Here is a 3,921-nt window from a genome sequence, read left to right on the forward strand (position 1 = left end):
GAATGGAGGGTGCAACACTTGTATGTGTTGATGGTGCTGGACCCACCAACATTTTAGGGGATATCCCCAGTAATAAGTCCCAACTAGACCTCAGACTGTTTGGTGTAGGAGTCCCAAAAATGGGTTGTACGGTATCTCCTTAACCACAGTTGCGCATAGAGGCAATTAAGATTTCCCTGTTGGTAGCAAGGGGGTGACATGTGTAGCAAGCCAAGGAAGGTGTATGAACGGTTCTATCACACTGAGGGAGGAATGAGTGTGCCCCTTGGAAACCTGTGTAAACACGCAGCTTGAAAGGGATAACATGAGCAAAGATGCATCACAAGCTGGAAGGAAGGTGAACAAACAATCCAAAGTGTTGGTTAAACCAACAACACATTTAAGTGAGATTCATACATACATATACAGAAAGAGTCCATACATACATGCGTAAGCAAACATATACATATATCATTAGAGTAAACAAGTTAACTGAAATACAATAACAACATATGCATGAAACGTGCTGGCTCTTTTATATTAAGAAGTGAAAGTTCCAATCATACAGTACAACCATGATCGACCACTAGTCCCGACAACGGAATGTTACAACCACTACTGCCTGCTCCTCCAAAGAGATGTACTAGCTCTGCACTGTGGAGAAGCCAAGGCTCATTACAATACTCTCTAATATTTCTCTAAGATACTCCTATCAGAAGCTTGGCTGACCAAAAGCCTACACAATGAGTTATGAGGGACTATATATAGCAAAGGGTGGGGTGGCCCTTGACATTCCCCTTTGTGACTATTCATCTACCCTCATGACTCTTCAACTACTCTATGACTGTTACATTCAGCTATTGACACTTTTACTTCCACTTGACAAGACGTTACATAGAATATGCACATGTACCAATGTGAGGAAAAATAAGCTTAAGAAAGCCATGCAAGACATCACTATGACTCAAACAACTGTGGGAAGACCAGCTCTTCGACATCCTCATGATGGTCGACAGTAGAAAACTGATGCCAAGCTTGGTAGTCTGCGATGGTGTCCGTGTACTCTGTGGTGACATCTGTTTGGAAACGAACTCTTGCTTCTGTTGCAATTGGATACAATACTCTAGCTCCTCTGTCCAACTCGTCTAATAACATGCGCATCATTATCTTGAGTGCGGCCAGACTAGCAATATTCTGATGCATGGTGCCTGCGCTGATCGCCAAGTTTTCATCGGTGGCTATGTGCATTAGCTCGTCAAAGTACGACTCAAGCTCTAGTCAAACTTGTGCCTTTGTCTTTTCCTTGGTGAGTGTCCTGATAGATGGGATCGCATGTGTGCACACAACAACATCCATGCTTCTGAATACCCATGCATGGGAAGCCTACAAACTAGTGATGAGTTGCAGGAGTTCTTCATAGTTCCAGATTTGACTTCAGATACGTGTCTTCAGCTTGACCACTCTGGGCTTCATCATCTTGGGAAAGTGTAATGGGGCTCCCTTGTATCTCATTGTCCATATTTGCATGTGGTGAAGTATGCAAGTTTGACAAGATATGTGCTCTCCTAGCACATTGATGCTGCCAACCGTTGAGATGGACAACTGCCTTATGAACTTACCAAATCTCGAGTACAATGGCCACATGATTGTCTCAAGGGATGGTACTTCATCTAGTATCGCCTTCTTCGGCTTTTCTCAGGTGAATGCTGTAACCAGTTCTCCTCCCTGCTTGGCCGTCTGTAACTCCTTAGCCATTCGCTTGTTCTCTACTATCAAGAAGTGAACACTCGAGCTAGTGGCTTCGACATATGCTCTGGTAGCATCAACCAATGTTGCTGGATGCTTGCGCACGTCAGATATGATCACTTGTTCCTCAAACTATGCAAGAGATGTGTGGTCATCTAGAGTAGACACTCTACGCGATTTCACAACTCTACGCCGCAACTCATCGAATGATATGTTGTGCATCTCTTCTTCTGGATTGTCTTTAAGTATCTTAGTATCTCCTTGGTCGCTTGGTACTTTCTTTGCTTCCGGATCTGGTGAAGCTAGTGGATCGACCTCTTGTTGGTAAGGTATGAGGTCGATGTATTGATCTAACTTTGGTTGCTCCATCTTCGTATCCATTTGCTCAAGTGATCATTAAATCTCTTGAGAAAATTCCTACTCCTGTGACTGCTCACCATGTCTGCTTTGTGCCAGGTGCTTGGATGAGTCTATTACCTGTATGAGCACAGTTTCATCTGTTTGTCCATGTTGTGCCCCCTGCTGTACCTTTCCTTGCTGCGCAGCTCCTGTTCCTTCCATAGTTTCTCCTTCAACTCATGCAACTTCTTCACTGTTTCCTCCATCCTCTATTTTTATCTCTTCCTATGTGCATTCCTCCTATTGCGTTGTTGCCTCTTCACCTCTATTGCCAAAGCTGCTTTCTGCACAAGTGGGCCTGCTCTAAACTTGCATATTTTCTCTTCCTCTGTGCTGTCGACAATCTTTCTCTTTCCTTTTTTCGCGCGCCGATATGTTTACCTCTGCTGGTGCTGGTGTTGGTGCTCTCCTAGATGCTACTTCATGCAACTTTGCTAACCATTCCATAGCGATGCAGATCGGTTCATTGGGCCTAGAGAAGCTATGGTAATATCTCCATGGGCCTTCCTCAGCCCAATGAAACACCCCATGGATCCACTGAAACTGTACTCTCTTTTGGTGATCCTTCACAAAAAAATGTGAGTCATACGGATTATAGCTTTGGGTCTTGAAAGAATATTTCTTGCACTCTTCTTCTTCGGCATCTGTATGCTTGAGATTTCGTATCTTATACAACCCGATCTGTAATGGAAGAGTGGGCGAAGGTGACTTCTTCTTCCAGTGTAGCTTAGCTGACAATCCTGCCGAGATGTGGTATGATAATTCTTGCATGACAAGCTTGTCCATGGAAAACTTTGGCAAAACATGCAGAGGCTTCTCCGCACTGTACATCCGTATGAAGGTGCCAGATGATGAGGCATAGAAATCGGCTACGTCGATCAGTGCCTCCATTTCTGCCTTCAACAAGCAAGGTGGATGCTGCTCAAATATCATATTGTACACCAAGGTGACAACATGATTTGACAGCTGTGTGATGACCCCTCGTAAGCTACATTCGGAAAACAATTTGCAATAAGTGTTCACAAAGGTTTCTGCTGATGTCTGTCCCCACTTCAAGCCCAGGAACACCTGACGGGCACAAGTGCATCCACGATGTATGCACACATGTATATTTATGCTTGCTAACCTTTGGGTGGTTGTCGAGCTCCTGTTACCTATTCCTTCAGCCTTTGAGGCAACATGTCTGACCAGTTGCATGCTTTGCCTTCACTAGCCAGTTGGTCCAACGCGATCACCAAAATCTGTGGGAAGGTATCCATGCTCTCTTGGCCATACAAGCGACATGCAAAGATGATCACGTATTGATACGCCTTCCACAATATCTTCGTCTTGTAAACATGGTTGGGTGTAATCCTGAATTTGGCTGGCTCCTTCACCCAGTTCTTCAAAATATCCCTGGAGTTGGTATTGCTGCTAGGTATGCTAAAGGGTGTCTCCATGGTGATCACTGACTTCGGAAAGTGGTACATCTACTGATAATCCTGTGCCCTGAAGGTAGAAATCTCCATCCCACTGACACTGCTCAATGTCATCATATCGGGATTAGTGTGCGAGATGATCCAATGTATCATGTCTACGCATGGGAACGCGGGTTATCTGCATGCAATCCAGTACAAGACGGACTTGTGAATGTTCACATAGACTTGGTGGTCTTCAATATTTTCCCAAAATCTACTGAGAATGCATCATTGAACTCTTGCCATTTCAGCTTGATATATTTGTCTACGATCATCTTGGTGTCTTCGTATGTCGACAAACTCATAGAAACTTGCTCAACTACTGCTCCAGTTGCGCTTC

The sequence above is a fragment of the Pinus tabuliformis genome, chromosome Q (assembly GCF_031772625.1).
Source record: "Pinus tabuliformis cultivar Carrire ecotype Pingquan chromosome Q, CPIR1, whole genome shotgun sequence".
NCBI classification, from domain to species: domain Eukaryota; kingdom Viridiplantae; phylum Streptophyta; class Pinopsida; order Pinales; family Pinaceae; genus Pinus; species Pinus tabuliformis.